The sequence below is a fragment of the Emydura macquarii genome, unplaced genomic scaffold (genome assembly GCF_026122565.2).
Source record: "Emydura macquarii macquarii isolate MOO-44397 ecotype Brisbane River unplaced genomic scaffold, CSIRO-AGI_Emac_v2 contig_3517, whole genome shotgun sequence".
NCBI lineage: Eukaryota > Metazoa > Chordata > Testudines > Chelidae > Emydura > Emydura macquarii.
Genome location: NW_027133654.1, coordinates 4,750,016 through 4,777,844, shown reverse-complemented (window position 1 = coordinate 4,777,844; position 27,829 = coordinate 4,750,016). Strand labels below are relative to the sequence as shown.

Here is a 27,829-nt window from a genome sequence, read left to right as displayed (position 1 = left end):
CATGCATGCCATGTAGACAAGGCCTAAATTAATGTTGATCCTGTCTGCATAATAAAGAATCCCATCTTCTCTTTAGAGCCATGAAATTTACCTGTGACTTTCAGGGCATCCATAGATTGAAATGGCCAAGGCCTTGCTGCTGAGAAGAAAAAGAAAAAGCCTCATGGCTCTTACAGATGTTTTTCCCATATAGAGAAGACTATTCTTGTTTGGACAGCTGAAAGTTGTGCTGAAATTCTTATAATTTATGCAACGTGTCATTTTTGTTGCTTCCCTGCCTCCTCTTTCTTCAGACCAAATGGTGTGTTATAATGGCATTGTAACAATAATAGATTGTGTTGCACCATTCTGTTTGTGTAATTTGCAACACTTGGCAGGGCATTCAGATCCTTTGTATAGGTGACTTTTAACGCAAATAAAATAATATGCGGAAGTTCTGGTGACATTGAAGAATTACCCATTTTTTTATCATGTGCGTGTTTCCATGTGAAGGTGAAAGCCCTGTGCAGCAGAGTCACTGCTCCTAATTGTATGATGGGAGGCATGCTGTGGAAATATTTATCTGAATAGAAAATGAAATGTGCAGATAATTGCAATCACTGGGTAACCTAGTTGTAAAAATAATGTGAATATGGGAGCATCCACAGCACAAAAATGAACACAAAGTTTGTGCAATGCCCTTTCACTGCCTTTTCTTCCTTAAACCCAGAGAAACTTGAAAGAACCTCAATAAAATTTGAGACAGCTAAAGAGCGGTCCACAGTGCTGAAACACTCCTTCAGTCCAAACCATCTCGATGCCAGTTGTTTAATTTACCATATGTTTGGTGTGGTTTCGGCAAAGCATCATTAGCATTTTTGGCAGGCCTACAAAACAGCTTTTCACTGCCTCAACCCAAACATGATCCAGTCCTGTCTGCCATGATCACTGCATTGTACAGCAGCCTGACAGGTCTGGTGAGGCTTAATCCCATGATTCTTGAGATAAATCCCATATATAATTGGTTAATTTTCCATAGAAGTGTGCATGTTAGAGGGACTGTAGAATGACGACCTCTCCAGCATCAGGTGTTGCCTCAGTTTCCCCACTGGTTAGTAGGCTCTCTCTTGTTCATTAGGTAGCCTAGTCTAGAGAAGAGAATGATTAAGAACATATTGAATTACAAGCAGCAGGGTACAGACACACCAACTTGAAATAGAGCCAGGGCTCAGAATCAGCTGTATGCAGCAGAACAGTGTACCGGAACCTCTTTCATGCTGCCTTCTTATTCTCCTGAATCCATGCCCTTTTTTAAAGCAAGTTTCTAGCTGTTATGGTTGACAAGACAGCCTCAAAAAATATGAACCAAGTGCAACTGATGCCTGCATTTGCTGAACCTGAAATAATAGCTCAGAGGTGTGAATTTTCCCATTCATCTCCCTGGATGCCAAGCTAGAAAACAAGGTTGACATTTAAACTATTAACTATTTCACTGCTCAAAGCATATAGCACAGGATGATACTATGAAGGCCTGCCGAATCTCCTGCAAGTTGGGAGTTGGAGAAAAGGAGAGGGTAAACCCAAGAAGCCTACAGAGCCCAGTGGGGCATCTGAGGCTCCTCAAGGGAGGGCCAAGAAGCTCAGTGGGGGCCAATGAGCCTCAACGAGGGGAAGAAAAGCACAAGAAGTCCAGCAAAGTGGAGTGTATTTGGACTCTACTGAAAGGGATACACGTCCAAGAAGCACAGAGAGCATGTGTGAATATGTTTTGAACATCTGCACAATGTACTGTGAGCCATACCTCACGTAGGTGGAATATATTAGCGAGTGAAACTTGAAAGCATTACCACTTTTCCCAAATTTGACCTTTCCCCTGTTTAGAGCCCACAGGACCAGGTCAACAGCCTTGTGCTGCAGAGAAAGAGCACATTCCCCAAATGAGAAGATTTACAAAGCAGCCACATAGGCATGCATTCACCAAGCACTAGAGTTGTCGCCCTCAGGGGACGCAGGCTTTGATAGGTGAGTTTTCCAAGGAGTGGTTTGAAGAAAAGTTAGCCGGAGGGACTGTGATGCCTTCCCTCCCTTTTTGTGAGCTAATTGCTAGTAACCTTGCACTACTGAGGAAAAGAAAAGAAAATTGGGCCTGGCGTCTAAATTTCCTTTCTCCAACACAGAGTGTCTGACAACCCTGAGTCATGCCGGAATCAAGGGGCATGGAATCTGGAACCACATTCCTTGGAAAGAAATGTAAATAGTCATGCTTACAGCAGTTCTTTTGAAAGTACCACTGCCTTTTGTTCAAGTGTAAGTGTTTTACAGCTTTTAAGTACGCCACTCTGAGGGGTACACAGAAAAGAACTTGCCACCAGCCTGACTGATCCTGTGGACAGATGGGCCAACCCCAAAATGGGTACTGAGGGGGATCATGAGTAACTCCATGTCTGGGTCCTGTGGATCTGCTGAAGGGTGGATCTGCTGAGGAGCTCATATAAATGCAAAAGAGGGGTTGTCCGTCTCCCTGTGTGGAAAGGATTGCATTCTGCATCCTGCAAAAGGGTGGGAGAGTTTCTACTGCTGGATACCGCATACACATCCCCAGAACTCTCCTTGTAACAACCCTCTCTGAACCACCCCCATCCCCAATCACCACATGTGGTTCCTTAAAGACATATTCTAGCCTTTCATCAAAATTAGCTATGCACTGTTAACTGTCAACAGCTCTTTTGTTCCTCTAATGGGTGTTTTCTGTTGCAACATTGTGCTTATTAACCTTTGTCAGTGACTCAGTGTGCATGTATACCCTTATATTGAATATTGGAGTTTCAAGATGGGGAGAGGGATAGTGATGGCTTAAACAAGCATGACTGCAGAGCTAGTGAGTGTGTTTTTCTTATTTTAAGTAAACCTTTATTCATTTTAAAGATTTTTTTCCCTAGATAAACAAAAGATAGGAATTGAATAAAAAAAGCCAATAATTAAAATGCCATTATTAACAAATAGTCATTGATGTGGCTCTGCTGTAGGAACATTGATGGATAGAAGGGGTAAAAGCTAGAAGAGGAAGAGAAGATGTTAGGGAGAGGAAATGAATCCCCTATAAAAAATTCAGCATAGAAGCAAAAGAGATTAAAGACAAAGAGAACAAAGAGATGGATGTTAGAAAAATATGACTCATTAGGTATATCACTTATCAGCTATGCTTGTGTGTAAAACACAACTGTTCAGTGTTAAAGAAAGGTAATGATTAGTCTGTAACAAACAGCTTGTCTACATGAAAAAGTTGCACTGGTTTAACTTGAGGTGTGGTTTTAAACAGATTTAGTTAAACCAGAGGACACTCTGATGTTGGTTTAAACAAATGTTGCTTTATCTTATTTATGCTGATTCAAATAAGCCTGGTTTAAATCAAAACAAGAGTAACAAGGTAGGTGAGGTAATATCTTTTGTTGGACCAACTTCTGTTGGTGAGAGAAACATGCTTTCACAGTTGCACAGAGCTCTTCTTCAGGTCTGAAGAACCAGATCTGAAGAAGAGTTCTGTGTTAGAACAGAATATTCAAGAGTGGTCATTTCTGATTAAATATATTAAACCAGTTTCTGATCTTGGGAGAGTAACAAGATTTCCATCTGTGCAAGATAAGCTCTTTGGTTACAAGGGCAGTTCAAATGAACCAGAGTCCCTGAGAATTCATAAAGCCTAATTTCACCTGCATCAGTGCTAGTTTGAAAGTTTCAAGTGTTAATGGAATATCTACAATTAACATTTATTCTGTCCCACTCGCCTCTCCAAACAGCCTTCACCTTAGCACAGTCCCAGAGCATGAGTATCAATAAACCTAGGAGCTTTTCTACACCACCACCATTTATCATCCTCCTTTATGCCTGCCTTAAATAAACTTGAAGAGGTCCAGTGCATCTTTAGGAGAATCTTATGTTGAGTCAACTGTAACTGTAGATTAGCTAGGGATTTTTAAATATTATGGCTATTATTCCATTAGGGGCAGATTTAAGGGTCAAAAGCATCATCAGCAAACATGCACCATGGGGCCTAATGTTCACATCACCTTAGACCCGAAGAAGAGCTCTGGATAAACTCAAAAGATTGTCTAAACAGAAATCGGTCCAATAAAAGATATTACCTACCCACCCTCTCTAACATTAACTTAGGCTTTTTTAAACATAAAAAGTTTTTTTTTTTTAAATAAAGCAAAAATCACAGGCCTAAACAAAAGTGGATTCTTACCCAAATTATGTTGGGTTTTTTATTCCAGTTATGGGACCCTTGTACCTCAGCAACATTTTTCTTGACAATTTGTTCTGTGATGCTGTCCAGCTCCAACCTTGCTGACTCATCTTTCTCAACTGCAAGGAGAGCAAAGTCACTCAGTCACATCTGAGATACCATGTGGTTTTTTGACATACCTTAATGTGCTCATTGCACATTCAGCGCTAGCCACGCCAGTTGGCATGGTGAGAGAGAGTAGACACATTTCCATTTCTGGCAAAACATCGTAAAGAGAACATAACATTATGAAATTCAAATAGCTCTGAACTCAAAGTGACAAAATGAACACCCCTGTGTCCTTGGTAAAATAATACATTTTGAAAGAATCTCATGAACCAAGTCTAAAGAAAAATATGAATACTTTCCCATGAGTTTAAGAACTTCCTCCTTTGACTCGTCTAACATATTTTGAAGTCACCTGGAATGAAGGAAACCTAATAGAGTAGCTACCTCTTGAAATCCCTCACATCAAGATTTTAGTTCCCCGACCATATTGGCAAAGACCTCAAAATATTTCCTTCGATGGTTATCCTTTGCTTCTAACAGAATCGTGTGCAAATTCATTATCCATGTGGCATACGTGTCTCTTCCTGAGGCTTGGATAGTTTGCATTTTCAAAACCCATTGCTTCCCACCTGTTCTGCAATTTTTACAATTTCCTCATATTTTTCTTCAGATCTGAGTTTGCTGACATCTTCCTCTTTGCTCTCAAATGTCCAGAAGACTTGGAACAGGTCAATTTTATTTGATGGAAGTATTCCAGAGACTGCAGCCATGATAGCTAAGATTCTGTGCCACCATAACAGATTGAGTTAGAACATCCAATCCAAAGACAGATTCCTTTTTGCTTGACATATGTCTTCACTACTCCTGCATTCAGCGACAGTTTCATCTTAAAGGCATTCAATTATACTCTGAAAATTTACTATCATTGCCTTAGTGGCTTTCATTTGAGCTTTCTATCTAGTCTTGCAGAGTAGATGGTAAGGTCTCTTTTGTTCTTTAGAAATTTGTTCAATTTCATCTGCTTCCTCAATCCCATCAACCTATTCAGAGGCTAGAAGTGCATCATCAAATTCCTCTCCCATTTGCAAAACCGTAGTCTCTTGAGCACGAGTTTGAAGATTATTTTTAGACAATCAGTTTTTCCCGTCGATGGTTAGTCTGTGAAATATTTATATATTTCCTGAAAAGTTGCAAAGAAAACTTTCAGTTCTGGACTGGCTTTGTCTTCAGCAGCATGCACCAAAATGAGGCCTCTCTCTCTTGAAAGATATTCTCTCATTTTTTGCTTGCAATCATCCACAAATTCCAGCCATAACACTGGTCCCATCATATACCTTTCCAGACATGTATTTGGGGTCTTAGCCATACTTGCAAAATAAAACATCTGTTAACTGGTCACAACAACATCTGCCTCAGACAGCCACCAAAAAAAAAAAAACCCACAACTTACAAAAGGCTGTTTTAGATCTACTTTTTCTTTGATATGAGCAATATTAACAAAGAGAAACAAAATGACCATTTGATCAGCATGGCTAATATTTTCCATTGGTTGCATCTGCAATGACAATAAAAAACGTAGCTTCTCTGCAGCTATTAAGTATGTGCCTCCTGGTTTCTGATGCAAAAAAGCTTATAAGATCATCAGTAACTGTCTTTCTCAAGTATTTGATTCTCTTGGTGTCATTAATATGTTAGTCAAAAGTTGCATTATGTCTGGCAAGTAGCTTAATGATGCTCAAGTAACTACCACAATTGAAGTATGGCACTTCACAGTGGCCATGGAAGGGGAGACCTAAACTAGCTAAAGTTTTGACCGTCAAGCAATATTTTTAGTACTTCTTGCCATTTCTTAATATTTTCAGATGGTTGTTTATCAAAATGTGTATTGATACTATGACCCTTCTAGAGTTGCCACTTGTGACTACTGCACATTATTTGCTCCTCCCTTGAACAGACAATGACTTTATTCTTCCGATCCCTATTAACTATGTTGATTTTCAAGTTTCTGTATTTCCAAACAACTGAAAAATGTGACTGTATGCAAAAGTTAAAAGATCTGAGCATGGTAGCCTCTTGACATGCAAATCTTCATGCAGTGTATTTGTCATTCTGTAAAATGAAGATGAAAAATGGTGACTTGTAGGAAAAAAAAGAAACTGTTCTTTTAGCATATAACTTTCAGTGAGCTGGAAAAGACCAGGCTATACAAACAGTCAATTGCTCAGCTGATAAAACTGAATCTTGAAAGTGATTTTTATCAGGGGGGGAACTTCAAACCTATTTCGGCAGGAACACTGCTTTGATCTGTTTCATTGTGGACTTGCCCTTCTACAGGGCTTTTGATTTTGCTCCTGCCAAGTTGGGTTTTTTGGTTTTAAGCTCACCTATGATTGGTTTGTAGCTCAGCATGGTCTTCAGTTGTGCTGGTTTCAAGCAAAGCTTCCCTGGAAATATCATCAACTACTACTACAGATGCAACTTCAGTGGTACTGTACAAATGGTTTTCCTGACTTAAACCTTGACACAATGACAGATTTATGCTTGCTGAATTGAGATGCCATTCTTGACTTTCTATTTCAGACTGCAGCTGTTCATTAGGAAGTTTACAAAGATAGTTTCTGCTACTTAGGATCCTTGGAGAAAATTTGTATTAACAAAATCTTTTTTCTTTTTGTTTTGTAAAACCAGACTTGTATTTGTATTTATGGTTTTTATTTTCAGACATCTTCCAGTATGAGAATAACTAAGTTGGAAGTAAATAGGCCTAAATAAAGTGTATTTTTGAGCAGCTTAATTTTTCCTTCTGTTATGGGGGTAATCCTGGAGAAAAAAAAGAAAGGATGAGGCTGGTTGGGGAGCATGCTGTGAGGCTGGGGAGAGGCCAGAGCAGGCACACATACCTCTCAGCATCCCACAGCAAGAGCAGGATATGGAAACAAATTACATTTCCCAACAGCATTGCCTTCAGCACTGGAGCATGCTCAGTGGCTGTGACCCCTGCAGGATGGAGTAGAAAGCTTCCACTACTAAACCACAGCTGGGCAAGCTCAGTGCTGTAGGATTTTGCAAAGGCATAGAACTGCAGGACAGGTATGTGTCCCCTGGAACCCTTATAAAAATGGGGGCTGATAGCTGGGGACTGTGTTAGACCCATGCAACTGCATCAGCCCTGAGGCAGTGAGGGGTCCCTATGCCATGGTAACTGATTCAGCTACTTGTGAGAGTGGGGTCCCAGAATCAGGTGAAGAGGGCAGGTGTCAGTGGCAGAGGGATAGCTGGTGTAGCTGCTCAGGAGTTCATGCACTTGGAGGGTCCCTGCAGGCTCAGGGCTGTTTGACCACACAACACATGCCTGACACAGGCTGCTGCCATCATTTGCAGCCTGCTGGAGCATCTAGGAAGAGCAATGCGCTGGTCTCCACTGCCCACGTCTGAATTTCCCCAGGGGGCCTCCAAAATGGTGGCTCTGCCATGAATTCTGCTTAGCAGAACCAGCAATGGTGGAGGCTCCTTGTTGGCTGGAGGCCCCTCCTCTCTCCCATTGCCTTGGCAAATTCAGATGCAGGCAGCAGGAACTGGGGTGCTGCTCTTCCCAGCGGCTCTAATTCTATCTCTGGTGGCAGCAGCAGCGATGGTTCACAGCACTGGCTCCTGCCACAGCAGTTCTGGTTTTGGCGGGAGCAGTGGTGAGTACTCTACCAGCAGAGTTCACAGCAGCACTGGTGCCGGGCTGGGGAAGTGGGGGCAAATGGCATGGCATGGAAATGGAGCTGGGCCAGTGGGAGGGGAGGTGGACAGGGGGTCAGAGTGAGGGGACAGAGGTATGGCCACGTGGGCATGTAGGGGAAGTGACAGTTTATTTGAATGTGGGACATGTGGGGGCACCTGCACCCGGGCCCATGTTTATATCCCTCTGCCACTGGCAGAAGGGATACAGTGAGAGATGGGGACATGGACCAGGTGGGGCCTGCTCAGCCCTTGCTGACCGTTAAATCTCTCACTGACCGGGATGCAGTTAAAATGGTCTCCAACTCAATTTCCCATGAGGAATTCAGTTTATCTGTTGCCTTCGTAAAGGTGAGCGTGTAATATAATAGCAGGCATGTCATAGTTACCAATACCTTTCCAGAGGACTAAACTGGTGTTCCAGTAATATTTTAAAGCTACAGATACTGCCACAAACATGATTTCTGGAGCTAGCATGTATCTTCCAGGGTCTCAGATCATTTAGATGCACCTGCCTGGCTTAACTGGGATGAAACCACCCCACTTACCATTGCCACATTATTGGTTTATTTTCAACAAAAAGCTGAGATTCCCCAAAGGACTGAATCCTCATATAGGACAGGGGATGAAATTAAAGTTTGTGGCTAAACAGGCTAGTGGTTGCTGTTACCAGAGACCTTGCCAGTGAGTATCTAAAGAGGGTAGAGCCTAGCTAACAGGAAAGTACCAAGGTGTTCATTAACTCTCGGTCTGTACGTACCAACAATGCCTCCTGGAGCAAATCAGCATGCAAGGGGAATGTACCTGCTGCTACAGCCGTTAAAGGGGTGGGTCCTGCTTCCTCCCTACTCACTTTTGAGGGGGCAACAGCACCAGAATAAGCAGCAGTCCTTGTGCTCAAAAGGGAACAGGGAAAAGAGACTTTGTGCCCTTTGCCCTCCTTGCACTTCTTTGCTGCAGCAGGGCACTGTGTGACCCATTGTGTTTAATGGCATGTCTGCCTGGGGCATGTTGCTTGGTGTGGGGAGAACAACAGAGTGGAGGAAAATCTTGTCTCCTCCCACAGGGTGCCATTGAGAGTAGTACAAGTATGGTTCTATTGCTCAGGGAGGCAGGATTTCTGCACAGCCAGTATTTGGGTGGGGCGGGGAGGACAGTCTGGAAGAGGACAAGGTAAAGTTAGATGACTTGTCACTAAGGAGTCCCAGCAGCCATTGCTTGCCCTGAAGCCATTGCTTGCAGGTGCTCCAAGACTAGAAGCTGTGGAGTAACGCTCCTGTCATTCCACAGAGCATTTCTTTCCTCCCCCCGCCTCCACAGCTGCTCAGTCTGGTACAGGGTAGGAAGGGGAGATTTGGCTTCTCTTAAATGACATCATTCATTGGTACTGAAGCAGGGAAACTTATCTGAAAAACATGTGCGTTAATTCACCTTCAGTGAACTGGTTGTGTGCCATAGAGGAAGAAGCAGACAACCGTAGGATGAGTAAACCCTGGCTCTTAGAGCAAAGCTTTATCCAGGGAGGTGAATGTGCTAATGAACTTTACCTGCTCTTACCTCTGGAAGCAGTATTCTGTAGGCTAAAAATCTACAAAGGATTCCTTTGTTTTGAAAGTTTTGTGTCTGTCTCTCTCATTCTGGTCCTTGTACCTTTTCAGCACGGAAGAATTTCAAACTGGAAATGGGCTTTTATAGTTCAAGTTCTTTCTCTAATATACAATAAACCACAAGGGCATTTGATTCCGCAGAGCCCAAAGTCTCTAATTTCTTTTTCTTGTCTCTTTTTGCCAGAATGTGGCTGATGGAAACCGTCACCTTTTTTGTTCTATATTTAATACAATGGTACAGTTCCCACATACAAAGTTACCCTTTGGAACTAGTAATAGCAAGTGTGCTTTTCTCTCCTCAGGCAAATGAGAACGGGTGAGAGAGACCCACTTAGTGTAGATTTTTACCTATTACGAGTTATAAGAGGAGACAGTTAAAGTTTCTTTCCGTATTTCATCACTTGAAAGGACATATTTAGTGTCACTGCATCACTTTAGTTATCTGTCTATGAGCTGGCTTGAAAGCAGTGCTAAATGGGATAGAGGTTTAGTTTGTGTCTTTGAAAAAACCTCTCTTTTATTCCCAATGCATTGATGCTATAATGCTCTCTCTGTCACAGCCTCTACTTAAAACCACTTCATCACTTTCTGCATTTCTACTTTTTACAAGTATCATCATCTTTAACAAGCTTTTGACCCCTAAGAATGTCTCTGAATGGGAGACTATCCTCCTTCAAGGTATGTGATGAAACCTGATATTGTGTTTTTTAAAAGGTATTTTTGTCTGGTCTCCTTTCTATAGGTATTCGTATGAAGCTGGTTATCAATTCTTTGAATTCTTATATCCAGGAAGTGCATTCCCTTAGAATGGTGAAGGTATGAAAGTTTTAAATAGTCCTGTGGATTGAACTGACATGAGAGAAAAGTATTTCAAGTTTCTTTTCAGAGTTTTCCTAGTTCATAAAAATTCCCTTTGTGAGTCTCAGATAGCGTTTGATCATAGATGAATAATGACCCTCAGAAATGTGAATCACTCTTGCCATCTTCCCATTGATGACACTTTATCTGAGGCCTGATTTAGGGTTCAATCTTATTTCCATTGAAGCCAGTGGGAGTTTTGCCACTGATGTCAATGGGAGCAGGACCTGGTCCTGTCTATTTCCATACAGAAAACTTTGTTGAACAAGAGGTCACTGAAATCCACTGAAACACACTTTCAGCCTGCACTCCCCAAAACATTACACTTTCTTTACATATATTTTGCACTGTGAAAAGAATACCCCACAAAAGTTTGCAAATCTGGAAATGACTAATAAGGGATCCAGATAGTTGTGCACTGCCATAAACACCCGTCTTCTTTCACTGTCACCCCACCAGATGGACACTGCCCAGCATGTGTTCACCTGCCTAGCCTCGCTGGCCATAGGGAGCACATTACACCAATGCTTCAAAGACTGCACTCACTTCCTGCTCACTTCTGGGTTCAGTTCAAGGTGTTTTCTGCAGACCAAAGCCCTGCCTCTTTAAAGACGTGATTCAGCAAAGTACTTAAATATTAGCTTATGTCCCATTAAAGTTAGTAGGAGTTGAAGCACATACCTTGTGCTTTGCTGTATCAGTACCTAATGCCCTATATAGTTTGAGGCAGAACTATCTGGAAGGCCACCTGTCTTCCTGTGTTCTGCCATGACAAGTGAGATCAGCCAATACATGACCTACAGTCCCCAGTTATTAACGCCCCAGAGGCTGGAAGCACTATCAGCAGTAGAAGGCCTTTGACTCTGGTATTAGCTTCCACTTAAAAAGCCAGACCTGTTGAGCTTCAGGGCTCAGTTATTGGCCTGTTTTGTCAAGTGTATTTCTGAACAGTGGGAACAAGGCGCATGGGTTCTACCACGTTTTTAGTTTTGGGGTGGAGTCTATTACTTTTTCTGTTAAAATTGGGATGTGGAGTGTGCTAGTTTTAAGAAGTTGCACAAGCACCCAGAGGATTTTGTAATAGGTGCACTGTCACGCTGGCCGGATTGGGGAAGGGGGGGCATTTATTATATTATTTAACATCAGTGTGTCAAAATCATAATTCATATGAGAGATATGCCATGTCAAGTACTGTTAGAAAGGCTATAATGTGCTAAGTAAGGTGATAATGTTTATGTTCATGTGTTGTGTGTGTAATGGAAGTTATGGATATGGTTGATATATCTGTATTTCAAATTGTGCTGCCTGGGCAACACCCCAGACAGGATGGCTGCAGCACTAGCCTGCTTAATGGCCCATTAAGAAATTCACAGGTACAAGGGGCCCAGGGGGACAAGCCAGGGATATACCTAATGAGTCACCAGGACTTACTCATGTGACTCTGGACTCCATTTTATTCCTGAAAAATTCCACAAGCAGCATGGCCAAGGCCAAAGGACATAAAAGGCAGCTGCATGACATCCATTTTGTCTTTAGTCTGCCTTCAGCCATCTATCTACCTCTGGATCAACTCATCTACAACTGAACTGAAGCTGTGAAACAAAGGACTGAAACCCATCCAGGTACTGGATGTATGCCAGAGGGACTATACAAGCCTGCAAACTCCACAATCCTACTAGAAACCTGATATATATGGACTTTCAAATCATTTGTATGTATCTGATTGCTTTATTCTTTTTATAATAAACCTTTAGTTTTATTTACTAAAGGATTGGCTGGCAGATTGGTATTTTGGGTAAGATCTAAACTTATATTGATCTGGTACTGTGGCTGACCCTTTGGGGTCAGGAGAAACGTTTTTTGGTAAAGAGCATAGAGTTTTAAATAACTGATCTCTGTACTGGACCTAGTGGCCGATTGCCTTCTTGATAACCAGTGTGGGGAATCAGAAGTACTGTTTGTGGCTGGTTGGGAAGTCTGACTTCAGTGTCACCCACCAATGCTGGAAGAATCTGCTCTCCTTTTACAGCCTGCCCTGACCTTGGCATTTTCAGGTGGCTACCCTAGGCACGGGCAGGCCATATGCACTTTTATAAAATTGAAAAATAATTTTAATGTCCACATTTCCAATTTCTCAAGGGACCACAATCATTTCTTGTGTAACCCCAGGGAAATCAGTGAAGTTACAGCAGAGAAGACATTGGCCCAAGGCGTATTTGAGGAACTCCTTCAGCCTCTGAGGTTTGCCACTGGCTTGTTGTCAGAGTGGAGTGCATGGGTAAGTAGAGCTATGTAACTGAAAGGAGATGGTGTCATTCTTTTTCCTGTGTGTTGAACCTTTAAATGTAGAGGAGTCTGAAGCCAGCTGCAGGGGTAGCTTTGAGGTAGCTGCCACTTTCGGTCTTTCAGGTCCGATGCAGAACGTTATTATGTGAGTAACACGCAGTGTTCACTTGCTCACGGAGACAATGGCTGAAATCTTGACCCTACTGAAGTCAATGGGATTTTTGCCACTGACTTGTGGACCCAGGTTTCACCCATTATGTGTACTCTTTATCTGTCATTCCATAATATGAAACAAAGTCATCTAGACTGAGAAATGTGAGTTTTGTTCTTTGCATAGGGACAGAATAGCACACAACTGGCTGCTCTAAACTTAGTTGAAAATAGCTGTCACTATAGCAAATTTAAAATAGAATTTTTTTCTGCTAGAAGTGTCTTCCCTCTTGTCACATCCCTACATTCGCAACTGCCTTACACTTATGTCAAGAGAATCAGACAATTCGTGTTCACATGGCAATTACTGTAACTACTGGGCCACGGTTTAATGGTGAATGTAAAGTGAATCAACAGGGATTAGGCGGTTGTGTAGTAACAAAGATCACTTTGGAAGCTGCTGTCAGCTTCTAAGAAAATAATTTAAAATTAGACTCAAACTGGTCCTGAAACTATCCACCACAAGTGGTTACAAGCCTCAATGTTGTATAACTGACCGGGACTATTTCCTCTTTTCTTTACAACGATCATCTCATTTAGACTTCTTTGGCAATTCTTGCGTACTAATAAAAAGGCATGACACAGCATATCTTTTGTGGCTTACCTTGCCAAACAAAATTACAGTGTAAATGTAGTTTCTTTGCCTTTGCATAACTAACGATACAAAGGAGATATAGAGAGGGTATCTGTGCTAAGATACAAGCATAAACAAGAAGCACAGCAGTCTTTTTAAAGTAGTCTTTTGTAGTCAGAGTGATTTTCTAAAAAAATTACTTATCTTGAAACTGTTGCAGATAGCTGGGGAAAGTCAGAAAGTTTCTAAATGTCTGTTATCCTTTAAATCTCCAACTATACTGCTGAGATAAAAAAATAAAAAAGCCACTATTTTGGGTGTCCACAAAAACAATGTGCCAGAGTCTCAGCTGCACCCTGAGCACACTGAGTGCAGCAGGGGAGAGGGTTGCAAAGGAGGAGCTGTTTATGTCCCCTGACTGTGGGGCCTATTCTGTGTCAGTTCGGTTCTCAGTATAGTCTAGACCAGCCTTAGAGCTGCACTAAACTATACTAACTGTCCAGGAGGGGAATCTGGCAGCTGGGGATCAGTGGGGCATAAGGATGACCCAGACACACCCCCTTTTGCCTAGCCTTGCCCCCTATTCCAGGGATTTGGTGGGCAAAGTATGTAGGAGCCACTATGGTGGGTCTACTCCATGGAAGAGGATTCCCCTACATAAGGGACTCTTCCAATCGCCATATCTGGCAACAAAGCTGCCCTAACAGACCTGAGATTCAGGCCCAGTGTTTTTATGCTCACATTGCTGGTTGTGCAGTGACTCTAAATCAATAATAGAAACTGAATGAAATGCTGAGAGGTGATTCAAGTAATCTGATTTGCTCATGGCTCAAAGCATGACGTGCCAGATCCTAGTCCCATTCAAGACAATGGCAAAACTCCTGGTAATTTCAGTGGTGTAGAATCAGATCTTTATTTTCTAGAAGTTCTCTCTATACACCAAACCTCATCCATTAAAAATACAATTAAAAGACCCTATAGGCCAAATTTGCACTCAGCCATGCCTGATGGCTTCAGCGAGCAAACAGAGCGGAGGGCAAAATTTAGCCTTATACTTCTGTAATTTTGTTCTCACTTTTACACAGCATCAGGCCTTCAAACCCAGTCTTGTCATCATTTATTATTCTTACAATTGAACATATTTATTGTGGAGTTCTTAGAGGCCAACCAGCTCAGGACCCCATTGTGTTAAACATTGTACAAAGAGAGAAAATGCCAGACCCTGTCCCTAAAAGCTTATAAAACGAGGGAAATGCCCAGCACAAGGTCATTTCAGCCAAACCTTGTTTATATCATCGCTTGCTGATTGGAAATGAGTTGCATCCCCTAACAGGTATTAAAGACATCGATACATTAAGTACATTGAAAGGTCTCCTGCTTATCCAAAACCCTGTTTATCCAAATTGCTTTCATGTCTTCTGTGCTATTCTATAAACGAGGTTTGACCATATTACTTAATTATTCAAGAGCTGTGCTGACATCAATTGATGTTAACGAGCACTCAAAGATGTTTTGGTATAAAAAGGCACCATATACAGTAAATTGAAGATATTCTTAGATAAGGACAATGCTAATTTCAGTTCTCTTCAAAACTCATGGGAAAATAAATTAATGGTTGACAAAGGAAAAAAAATCAGTTTGGAAGACAACATGATTAGCAAACTGCGAAGGGGAGTTACAGCTGAGGACAATTTTAAAATATTTGACAAATATCCTTCTTACATAGAGCCTCCCAAACACATGCTGATCAAATGGCAACCTTACCACCATGGCTTCTCCACAGCCTCATCTACAATGTATGTCCGCCATGGGTACAGATGACCAAGCACTGAACACAGTTGAACTATAAACGTATGCCAGGACAAACTGTGCCCAACGCTGGTTCAGAAATCATGGTTAAAACCTGCCGGCAAGAACTCCTAGAGTGCAGTTGTGTGGAGACAGTCATGCAGGAGAAATACCACTGAAGAGGTGGGTCTGCTGCATTCTGCAATAACTGCTATTTCCAGGTGGTAGCTGTGGTAAGACCTCCCAGGCTATGAATCTGAATTTAAAATAGCAATCATATCTCTCAGTAAGGAGCACTGTTATAATCTCTGCTATTTCTCCAGCTATTTCACTTACCCCCCTCTTTCTCTCAGACAAATAATTCATATATATGCCTCCATCTCTACCAGACTCTGGGTAAATCATTCAACTGCCCTGGACTGGTTGGATGAGGTACAGATCAGGGTCATGCATAATGAAGCTACAATAATCCAGGTACCTCCTCAGTAACTCTCCCAATGGCCCCTTATACACATTGGACAGAAAGGTTGTCAAAAAGGAATGCTGCCAACCCCACACAAGAGCAACCTCGAAGCAAGAAGGCTGTTGCCCAATACTACCCCCTGAAAGCTCTCAGAAAAAAAAAAAAAAAAAAGAGTGGAGTCATTCATTCTTGGCCTGCAGGACTGCTTGTGCTACCTTATGGCCAAGAGTGTCCAAAAGCAAATGACAAATCTGAAAGAATCAATACAGACATCTAGAAAAAGATCATCATCCTGCACAGTCTCCATTCTGTATCCAGGACTACTGCTGCAGGACACATCATGAATTAAATAAACCCCAAAACTATTGTGCCAGAGATTGTTCTGGGGACTAAGTAGACAACATAATAAATTATAACATAATCCATGGAGCCTACAGGTCCCAGTATGCACTCTCCATCCTTCCATATTAAAGATCACCTGCAGAGGATTGTTAAAAAGTTGGGTTTGTACCCCCTTTTGCTTTTCTTGTGATGTATGAATAGGGTCTCTATGGTGGATTTTTAGTTTGTTTTCCCCTGCTTATTTAATACCTTAAGAAGAGTCAAGTCTATCCTTTTTAGTATTGCTGGAGAACAGATTGGAGATCTCAGATGTATATTACAAGCTCTCTCTCTCTTAACTGAAGAAATGACAGTGTCCACTTTTTTAACAAAGACATCTTTTCTTCTATGTATTTCTTATGCATTGGAGTTAAATAATCAGAGAAAAAAATCCCTCACTTTCTCAGCTACTCCCTTTCAATCTCTTGCAATATCATAACTTCACTGGTTCTGCTAGTTCTCCAGTTGCTAAAATAGTCTTCCAGGATGGACAAGACCTGGATGTCTTGTCTTTAAAAAAAATCCCTTTCTGACTAAAGGAGCAATTACTTCCTTATGACCAAAAGGGGGTAGAGGATAAATTGGAGTGCAGATCCTCAAGCTAGAGTAAAATTGTCCTAGCTCCATTTGTTGTTTAAGTGGAATGAAGTCAACTCTATATGGTCTATCTGAAATAGTTTCTCCACAATTTTTTTGATTAATCTTTGCATGTCTCTCCCATCTGAATTCTCCTGTGTCTGTCTTATTTATTTCCTAAAGATTTCATAGTTTTGTTTTGTTTTTTAAAAACTGACAGTGCTTGTGTGGTGATAGAATGGGCAAAGTGTGTCTTGAGACAACTGTATAATATAAAAGAAGAGATTTCTTGATCTGTTCTCCTTTTGGGTCTTTGGGTAGGGGAGGGGGAAGGTGATGTATCCTGTGACATTTTTTCAGTTTTCTGATTCCCACCCCCAATTTTTACTGAAAAATGTTAGATTTTTTTCCAGAAAAACTCGGAAAATGTTGACCAAAAAAAATTTTTGTTTGGTCAAAAAGTCATTTTTCATTAAAGAAAAAAAAAAGTTGACCAGCTTTATTTATACAGTATTGCCGTAAACTAACCATATATACAAAAAAGTAAACAAGATGAGGAAGAAGGATTTGTTGGAAATTACAAAGAGGAATTTGTTTGGATAAGCATCACCTCCATTCATGAGGATAAGACTACTATGGATTCAGTGAAGTCTAAGAACACCAACTGTGTTTGAAGTGCTTCCCTTTCAAATGAACATTCCAGCTTCACTTTGCTGAGCCACTTGTTAAAGAGTAGGGGTAAACAGTCTTTCCAGCTGGCTCTGTGCAAATGTTAGTAGGGTTTGAACATTCAGAGGTTGGGATTTGATGCCTGATTCTACCCACTGAAGTCAATGGGAACTTTACTACTGTATTGACTTCAGTGTGTGCTGGATCAAGGCCTTGGGGCCAAGGGTTCTCAGTGGAGGGTCCTCATCTCTGCAAATTGCTTTCCCCTGTTGGTCCAACAGACCTGAGCTTGTTAACCTCTAGGGTGCAGGGCAAAGTCAATCTGTTCGCTCATACTTTTGCCTTAGATGGGTTACTCTAATGGGTGTTTCGTTTTTAGTAATGTTTGAGTGATGGATTGGCAACGTTACCCTTGCATGTCTACGTTTTATTTTGGGAGGGGGCAGCTGTAATTCGAGGGGGTGTTTTTCTTGTTGCTAATATGTTTGAAATGGGAGTATGTCAAAGTGCACTATAGAACTTTCTGTGCACTGTAGCAGTGTCCACATGGGACATTACTGTCTGTGCTGTAGATTCGCACCCTGGCTTGCTGCCCAGTAACATCCTGTGTAGACAAGCCCTTAGCTAGTATAATACAGCATTTAACATGTCTCTTGCAGTATTTTAAGGGTCTTATCCAAAAAGTCATCAGTGGCTTTTCAATTGACTTCGGATCAGATCCAAAGAGAATAGGGGCAAAATAGGATCCTGTTCCCCTCACGTGTTGGTTTTTGTGAGGAATCCTTCAGAGACCTAATTTGTTAAGAAACACATGCACTATTTGGTGGTTTTGCATACCCAATTTTCTGTTTCTATGTATTTTCCTCCTCTTGAGGTTCAGAGACTACTGCGCTTTTCCTGGAATTTCCCAGAATTCCAAGGCAGACAGAACAGTAGAGGATGTAGAAGACCCAACAATTGCTAGATAAAATGAAGCAGAAGTCCAATTTGCTCCCACATCAGGAGCTATTGGGGAATGTTTCATGATAGCTTTTCTGTTTTGGGACAGTTTGGGGTGTGCTTTCCTTTTGTGCTATTGTATCAATTGCATATTTATAGGGATCAAATATAAGGGTTAGTTGAAATTATACATGTGGCTGTAATGTACTCAGAATAAGCCCTCCTGTGTGCCTGACTGGGACTCTGGAGCAAAGTTCACAACGCCCACAGAATCCATCCCAAGTTTTGGACAAGAATCAGAGGACACATTGGGAGTTTTAATTGATTCTAGTCTATCAAGCAACACTAAATAAATAAAAATTGCTAGTTCTTCACCTAAATACAGAGATTTAATGTACTGCAGAAAAAGTGATAAAGTAATGAAACCAGTAATGTTATTTAAATAACATGCAGAAGAGTAATGGTCTCTATGCTAAATTCAATTTCATGACATGAAGTGAGCTGAGTCTCACGAAAGTTTATGCCTACAAAAATTAAATTTGTTAGTCTTTAAAGTGCCACAGAACTCTTGTTGTTTTTGCTGTATACAGACTAACACAGCTACCCCTCTAGAACTGTTCACAGATAGTTGCAGTTAAGTGTGAAACCTAGTACTAATTTTCCTGACATGAGTGAAGTACTAAATAGACGGAGGGTTATCTATTTAGCTGCATTCTGTTACTTTTTTGTTTATTTACACTTCTCATTGATTTGAATTATACAATCATTATTTAACTCCTCTCTGACCTTCCTCTTCCTACCAAGTAAACCTGTGGATTTTTCTCAACTGCCTACAGTTAAATATCTCAAAGACTGAAGAGCTTCTCTTGGAGAAGACAAGTGTTAAATCTCCTGACTAAATAGATGAATCATATCTTCAATTAACTAAAGAACTTTCATGTTTTTAAAACAACAAGTTTTGTTAAATTAATCAAGTCAGCACAGTGTGAGGGGTGTTTTTTTTCCAATAATTTGCATCCTGTCTGGTCCATTTATAGAGTCAGTCTCAGATCACCCAAGCCTGATTTCTAAGTGATAAGTTTTTTTGTTCCAGATTGTAAAAGTGCAGTAGCTACAGAGTGCCACCATGGTTCTTAAAGCTCCATACAAGAAACTCAACTCTGCCTTCTTTATCTCTTACCTGGACTCAAACTCTCTCACCTCCTCCCACATTTCCTGCAGCATGTCTGAAAATTTGTTTTACTGCTCTAATGAAATACTGCTTGTATTCACTGCGGCATCACCTGCCCTGTGTGAAAATCCTTATATGTGTACCAAACTCCCCTCACAAATCCTAGATTTCCAGACTCCAGCATGTGCCCCACATCCTGCCTTCTCACATGTACAAAGAACTACAACTACATCATCCTAGGCCCCATTCTTTCCAAACGCCACTGGCTTTTCTCTCCAATAAGGATCCAGTTCAAAATGGTCTTCATTTTTAAAAGCCTGCATGCACTTGATTTACCTAGCCTCATAGCTCTTTTCTTTTGCTAACCCCCTCCCTGCTCCTTTGTCTCATTTAGCATTAGTCTCCTCTCTGTCCCTTCACCATAGACCTCCACTCTATAACCTTCCTATAGCTCACCTCATTGACTCTCTGATTTAGATTGTAATCTCTTTGGGACATGGACTGGCTCTGTCTATGCGCTGAAGACATATCCTTTCTCCCTTGCCTGTCCTACTTAATTACTCTCCTGATATTTTTTGAATGATTTAGCTCCATACTTATAGGTCAGACTGGATGGTCACAGTAATCCCTCTGGTCTTAAAATCTAAGAATTGTCTAAGATCAAGAAAGTGTTTTGGTTCGCAACATATATAAAAGGTGCTATAAAAAATAAAGTGAATTGTTTTGTTAAAAAAATACTGCAGTATTCATCCCCCAGTACTCTCACACTTGATGTAACTGTTGATTACATATTGTATGAGAAGTATAGGCTTCAATGCTTTTATATGGTTTGCTTTACCATTTGTCTATTTTTGCTAGATGTGTGTACTGATGTGTCACTAGATTACTTATGTATTTATATATGTTAGATATTTATATCACTATCTAATCATGTCCTTGTTATAAGGAATCACAATATTTCCTTCCCAGCCAAATTCCCTAGGAGCCCTGGTAGTTCAGGATAAGTGTAAATGAAATGATGGAGATATAGGAATATATTCATTGCTAGCACAAGCAGGTATTTCATTGAATCAGTGGAGCTGTGCTTGCTTACATCACTGGTGAATCGGATCGGTTTGTGAACAGTGCATGGAACAAAATCTTATACCCAATGTCATGGACTAGAGGCTGCTCCAGAGATGGGATAAAAGGTCCACCACTACAGGAAGCTATGAGAGTCCTCTTTACACTCAGGCGAGAGAAGCTGGTGTTTTTGGAGATAAAGATTATGGATCTAGTTCCAGCTGTGTGTGCGCGCGCACATGGGAAACATTTATTGAGCAATTTTGTGTTGTCAGTAGCACACAGGGACACAACCAGAATTTTCCTGGGGGAGGGGGGAGCAGGTTACTTGCCTAGCAGCAGAGGTCACTACAAAAGATGTTTGGGCTGGTGGAGGTCCTAGGGGAGCTGAGTCCCAGGGAAAGAGCAGAAGGGAGCTGGGGAGAAGGTAGGAGCAGTGGGAGACCCATTAGAGGCCCAGAGGAGAAGGGGGTGACTTCCAGCAGGGGCTATCCCATCCCTGCCTCCCATCTACCTGTACCCAGCTCCTGCTCCCTCTGGGTGGATCAGCTGTTGGGCAGCCCAGCTACCTGGCTCACAACGTTGCCTGGCTCCAGCTCTAAGCTCCGGCTCCTAGTGGTTCCAGCCTCCACACTCCCCTGCCTGTTCCTGACTGCAGGAGCCCTAGCTCCCTTGCCAAGCACCCCCTGCCCAGGCCTGGCACCTACCAGCTTGGAGGATGCTCTGCAGCCAGGGAGGGAAAGGGGCCTATTGCTGGGGGAGGGATGTCTCCCTGGCCCCATCCCTATGGCAATGTGGGGAGACTGGCCCTCTGGGACACCCCCCCCCCCACACACACACACTTCACTGCACCCCAGTAGCACATGACTCCTTTACACTAGGAGGATTTTCAGAAAAGAAAGTTCAAAAAAAAATCTTCCCATCCACATATGATTTGGGAAAGATATTTAGAAATGATCGGACCTTTCACCTTCCCTTCCAGCTCCCTGCAACATATAAAACAAGAAGAGGAGCCAATGGAAACTATACAATGTTTGGGGAAAGTTTCAGGGAAAAAAAATAAGCTAATACTTCAAACCATTTATGACCTTGCAAGTAAAATACACAATGCCTAATTCTCTAAATATTATAATGTAAATGACAAAGCAGGGAAATGGCTGGGTAGCCAGCATAAATGACAGCTAATTAAAGATTACTCAAATTCTCAGACCATTACAAGTGGAGGTCTGTTACAGAAGTGGGTGGGTGAAGTTATGTGGCCTGCAATGTGCAGGAAGTCAGAGTACATGATCATGATGATCCTTTACGTTCAAACAGGGTTTTTGTTTTGTTTTGTTTTAAAAGTACCATGAAAAGATACATAAAATCAGAAAGCCCTCCCAGTGTTTCCTTCTGGGAGATTTGGCAATATACCAGAAGTGGGCACATTTCCCACCAGTCGTAACCAACTTTGCACTCATTGAAGGCAGTGACAAAACTTCCTTTGACTTCAATGGGAACATGACTGGACTATGTGTTTGTACCGGTATCTATTGTTCGTCTTTAATCTGGTTTTTAAAACAGTACATGGAATGTAACTGTCTGCAAGAGATTTGGATTACTGTCCTGCCAGTTAAATGTTTTTTTAAATGTGTATCTTCTGGGTTGGATCCCATAAGGGCTTCACACACAGCATTGCTTTTGGAATCCTAGATGAGCTAATAACAGCTAATGACCTGCAATTCAGGAGTCAGGAAACTAGAACACAAGAAATGCTATGATAAAGTGCCAAACAGTTCCTCCCATTGCAAGAGTGACAGAAAGTTACACTTCAAACAAAAAGTGACTGGCAATCTGCCAAAAGCAACAGCTATACGATCTGCCCCAAGGTCGTACAGTAGAACCACCCAAGGGCTAGTCCTGCAGGAGAAACTGAAGATATCTATGCATAACCTTGGCGCTCTTTTTTGAAGGCATGTAGAATGCTCCTGACTGCTCTCCTGTGCAGACAGAAGTAACGAGCATCCACCCTGCCACAGGCAATAAAACATAGTAAGAGAAGCAGCCTTTGGAACCTGACCTACATCATGTGACTGGGCCAAGAAACAACATTTCTGTTTCTTGCCAGCTCTGCTGTGTACAGTCAGACCCTAATTACAGCCAGCAAACTGGAACAGTCTGTATATGAAAGCCTTCAGTGCCAGGACAGCCATTGCAGCAACAGTTGGTAGAAGTGCCACCGGGGAAATAATGATCAAGTTATCAGAAGCCCAAAGAAATAAAACCATAACAAAAGAAAATTATGCAAAGCAGCATGACAGGTGACTGTAAGTACTGTAGTCTGAAGCAAACCCAAACAGTACCCGGTGTTTGGAGACCTGTGTGCCAACTGCAATGAAAATAATCCTTTTGCTAAAGTATGCTTTACCAAAGGCAAAACTAAAAGTCAGGAGTGGATTAAGACAGAATCCATGGATCCAGGCTCTGGGCTAGAAAGGCTTCTAAGGACGAATGTTGGATCTTTGCCCACTGACTTAGTATAGGAGGTGGCTAGCAGTCAGGGGCAAAACAGGGCAGAGAACCACAACATAGCTGTTCTTGGGTCTGCCCTCACAGCTGACCTTGCAGGGGACAGCTCAGCCACATTGGGAGAAGGAGCAGTTATAGGAAGCCTTAGGCCTTGAGACCCGGACAGTGCATCCCACTCAGGTCCCCTCTTACACTGAGGGTTAGGTTTGGTCCCCATCCACCCAGTCAGTCAGTTTTGCAGGTGGTGGCAATTGCTGCAGAGAGAGAGCAGAGAACAACTGAGTGAATTAATCAGGGCTCAACTCACTCTTCTTACCCAACTGCTCTGGAGTCCTACCCCTGGCAGCAAACTGAGCCAAGGCCTAGATCAGCTCAGTTGGCCCGTCAGTTTATTTGATGCTTGGTTGAAACCCTTCCAGGACGGATTCTTCTGACTGTGTCCTCCAAGTGATGGGGAAACGGGGCAGAAAGAAATACCTCAATGACTCTGCCCCTCTCAGTTCCTCATTCTCACCTCTATGAAAGAGAAGAAACCCCAACAGTCCATTCACGGGTCCTGTAGGAGGAGGAGAGAAGAATTCCCACTGCCTCCTTCTTCAGGCAAGTGGAAGCAAGACACCCCACAGGTTCCCTCCCCTGACTTGGAAGCAGAAGGGAAAATACACCCTTCCTCATTCCCATTGAGGAGGTAGATGAAATAGCTACTCAGTCCTTCACTCCCAGCCAGGCTTCAGTGGGGGAGAAGGGACAACAGTGGCAGGCAGTGAATGGAGTGTGAAGGTTGATGGTAGAGGCAGAAGCCAAGGGGTGAGTGATGGGTTTAAGGGTCATTAGGGAGACAGAAAATGGAACATGAAGGAAATGGAGGCAAAAAGGGAAGACTGAGGGGCTGGGGATGAAATAAAGGAGCAAGATATTCAAGGGCTTGGGAAGATGTGTGTGACAGAGGAAATAGGAGAATAAGAGGACCTGGGGGAGGGAGCAAGATAATTACACAGGGAAAGGGAAGAAGAGAAAAGGGACACAAACAATATTCCCTAGATTGTAAGCTCTGTGGGGCATGGACTAGCTTTATATTATATGTGCATATAATGCTTGGATAATGGGGCCCTGGTCTTTGATTAAGGCATCTAAATGCAACTGCAACATAATTGAACAATAACGAAATGGACCATGAATTAAAAAAAGATACAATATACAGAATGAAGGAAAATTGGAGGGAAGTGATAAGAGAAGAAAAGCCGGGTGGCAGGTTGGGGGGGAAAGCATACTGCGGCAAGTTTATTTTTCTTTTTAACATTTAAAAAAAGTTTAATGCTACAAATACAAAAAATAAAAAGACACAAATGTTTGATTCTGTGCTAAGTCTTGCATAAACTATAAACTATATGAGAGTAGCTGAAGAGTTTGTAAATTCTGAGACACACACACAGCCAACATCATTGGAGCGTTAAGTGACCTGGCTTTACCAGTGTTGTGTGCAATGTAGTTGTAGCCATGTCAGGGTCCCAAGATATTAGAGAGACAAGGTGGGTGAAGTAATATATTTTATTGGACCAACTTCTGTTGGTGAGAGAGTTCTGTGTGGCTTGAAAGTTTGTCTCTTTCACTAACAGAAGTTGATCCAATAAAAGATATTACCTCACCCATCTTATCTCTCGGACTTCACTAGGACAGTCCCAGTTTTTCATGTGGTGTCCCAAGAACTTCTTTCAGGACACCTGAGATGTCCTGGTCTTTCACTGCACCAATCAAAACTCTTTCTAATAGCCACAAAATATTTGTTGAAGATACATTGGGTCTGTTGAGAAGAATTTCTCTTTGGTTACCTGCAGCGAACTGTCCCGTGGAATGAATGTTCCATGTCAGGAGCAGTGTTTGGAGTGAATGGAAAAGTCAGAAGAGTGTATATACTATCAAAGCTCTTCTTGCGCTCTAGCTGAATGTTAATGATACTTGTTCAGTGTTTCGTGATAAACTTATTCAGAATGCTAAATGACTGGAAAAATCCTCCACTTCAAAGAACTTTGTTGTTGGTGCTTTTGACTCAGGATATGGCTAGAAAACAAAAGCCATGCATGGGCTACTTGACCCAAGCTGGCTTGAATCCAGCAAGTGCTGATAACAATAGCTGTGAAGGCACTGCAGCCCAGGCTGCAGCTGAGGCAGTACCAATCTGGCACAAACCGTCGGTTCATCCTCAGCTCACGAGTCCACTCTGAGAGCCTGTGCTGTCTTGCGTGCTATTGTTATCCGCGTGCTAGCTGGATTCAGAAGCTGGCAGTCGTGATCCTAGCACACACAGAGAAAAACCAGTAAAAGGTTTTGTAGGAGAATTTCATGTCTCTAAAAACAATATTGCCACAACATTTATATTGTCCCAGTGTTTTTATTTTGAAAATGTGGTATTTGAGTGGCCCTCAAAAATTGTGTTTTTATATATCTGTATACAGAGAGGTATATTGTGCACATACACCTCACACTATGGTAAACTGAGGGGAGTTACTGTGGATTTTTGTGGTTGGCTAGGGTTCTTCTGCTTGCCTGATCAGCCCCGGGGGGGGGAGAGGGGGGAGGAAAGTCTGTTATGGAGGAGGAAATGTATGTGGAAATGAGCCTCAGTTGGCCTCAATCCACCTCCAATAAAAGGCATAGACATTTCCACACTGTAACTAGGATAGACATCTGTGAGACAATTTATATTGAAACAATCCTTTGTGAAGAAGCACTTGAAACTGCACAGAGCTTGTGTGCAAGAAAACACATCCTTGTGATGGTATTTACATGGCAATAGCTGACCCCCAGGTAGCCCCACCAGAAATTAATTAATGGATTAACCATATCTTTTAAAGGTGATGTATAAAGGCAACAGAACGTGAGCCAACCACAAAAAATTGTGCCGAGTGCCCCAGTAAACCAGCCTGAAAGTGGGAGGCATTCAGCACAGAAATAAGTTTAACAATGAATCTGGAGTCAGCCAGTCAACATAGTGAGACCTATACATATATAGAGGTTATTTACCAAACACTACCTTTTCTAGGGACTACACCTTGACACGTGTTCCAATGGCCCCGAGAGTTCTGCTGGCAAGGACTATAGCTCCTGATATGGCTACTCAAGTCAGATAGGTCAAAGGGCAGGGAGCAGATGAATACCAGCCTACTGGCCCTTCAGGTTGGGGCTTGAGCAATAGGCCAACAACCTAGCCTAGTTTAAAGTCAGGTTCTAGAAACACAACAAGGTAGCCATTAGAGGAAACAGTGTAATAGACAGGGATGGCAGAGCCTCCTTCAGTTCTTAAGTGATGTGTGATGGTGCAGGAAGGATTTAGTTTCAGTGCTAGCTTGAAAACATCTCTAGCTTATCCTTATTTCTGTTTTAAAATGCTCTCCACTGCATGCTTAGGGAGGTAATTCAGCAGCTGTTTCTGTAGCTGGCCCCAGATGCATGGTGCAGTAACAGGCCACCTTTATATTACGCATTGGCATAAAAGCAATTTTGATAACCATGCAGCATAGACCAAATTATGCAAACAAGAAGGTTGCATTTAAGCCACATTATGACCCAGCAACTGAAGTGGCAGAGTGTGTGTCTGAACGTGACCAAAGAAGGTAAAAAGGATTTTTTGCTGTTCATTGTAATACCAGAAGGAAGAGGTTCTGTTAGGCAATCGAGCCTATGAAACTCTTGGGCTAGTTCACAGAGTGTACAATATTAAAGACACGAAGTATGCAAAGGAATACAGTGTTTGCATCACTGCAGCTAGAGAAAATACTTTTTAAAGTATTTTCCAAGGGTTTGGAACACTATCATTTCAGATTGAGGCGGGAGGCAATTTTAATTGTGATTCCAGGGGCTACTTAGGCACCTAAAAACTAGTGTTTTGTTTTGTTTTTTGTTGGTTGTTTGGTTTTTTTGCAGATAATTTAGAAATTTGCTATATCTAATTCCTATATGAAGAAAGAAAATTAAATAATTATTAGATCCATTCACCTCTAATACTAACATGTTCTGACATGTTGTGTCAAGTCACTTAGGGACACTGTTTAGGTTTAAAATGTTAATATTCTTACTTTGTTACTAGTTCTGGAATACCACAATTGAAACAATTGTAGAAAAATCTAGATTACTTTCTGTCATTTAGGCTACTTGCTTTTTGCAGCTCACCGAGCTTGGAATAAATCGTTTAAGTTTTGGAAACATTCTACTAGGCTAAGGCAAGGCACCATGAATTTATACTGCACCTGCCTGGGGCTATAGGGGTGTTACCATACTACAAATAACAGACTAGAAACTGACCTTAAACAGGAATGAAACTGACACTTTCAAGTCACTTGCACAGTATTGCCAACCCCAAATGTTCTAAAATCATGTCAGGCTCACTAGAAATCATAAGATAGTCTTAAAAAACCCATGAGATTATGGAAAGATAAAATATTTGGGGTGTTTTTATTTACCTTCTGCTTTTTGAGCCTTTAGGCTGCACTGCGGTCACATTCTGAAACTTTCTCCACAGTCACAAGGGCTAGAACCTTACTTTTTCTTTAAGATATTTTAAAGTGTATCCTAAAAAATATTAAAGAGTAAGTACAAGAAGAGCTAAGATTACTTACCCGTTGGAAGAGAAGGACATACAGCTACAAAATGGCTGCTTGAGGGCAGCAGTTGCTTGTATCTGCATATATAAAGGGCCAGCAGTTCCTCAAAAGGTATTCTGGGAAAAAGGTCCTAGAAAAGT

At 41.8% G+C, this 27,829-nt stretch overlaps 1 long non-coding RNA gene across 1 annotated transcript; it reads right to left on the bottom strand.

Annotated features, from left to right (window-relative positions):
* LOC137145179 (uncharacterized) lies at positions 1-27,816 on the bottom strand. Its single transcript, XR_010917590.1, has 3 exons — positions 27,705-27,816; positions 4,226-4,344; positions 1-1,127 (listed from the first exon to the last, which is right to left on the bottom strand). It is a non-coding gene; the product is annotated as an uncharacterized lncRNA (long non-coding RNA).
* Between the last annotated feature and the right edge of the window lie 13 nt (positions 27,817-27,829).